This window comes from Morus notabilis, unplaced genomic scaffold (genome assembly GCF_000414095.1).
Source record: "Morus notabilis unplaced genomic scaffold, ASM41409v2 Scaffold989, whole genome shotgun sequence".
Taxonomy (NCBI): domain Eukaryota; kingdom Viridiplantae; phylum Streptophyta; class Magnoliopsida; order Rosales; family Moraceae; genus Morus; species Morus notabilis.
Genome location: NW_010363328.1, coordinates 296,549 through 296,933, shown reverse-complemented (window position 1 = coordinate 296,933; position 385 = coordinate 296,549).

The window sequence follows — 385 nt, the reverse complement described above, 5'->3', positions numbered from 1 at the left end:
ATCTCAAGTCCCCAAATGAAGCTAATTTGGGTTCTCCCCGAAAACATGGGTCAAAACAGCAATTTCAGGCCAAACAGGGTCAAACCCCGTGTCAACCGGTCGACCGGTGATAGAGCAGTGCAACACTACCGGTCAACCGGTAGTGTGCACACCGGTCGACCGGTCAGCCTTACAGTTCGGTCGACCGCATAGGTCGACCGATTTCCATGTGATTCGGTCGACCGCACAGGTCGACCAGTGGAATCAACTGCGCGAGAGAAGCTCGCGGAAATCAATCCAAAACCTGCAAATCCAGTCCTAAATCGAGATATTTCAAAGGAAAACCACTAGATCTGGGTTCTAGGTCCTAAAACAAGTCCAAAGAACCCAAGATCTCCAATTTCTA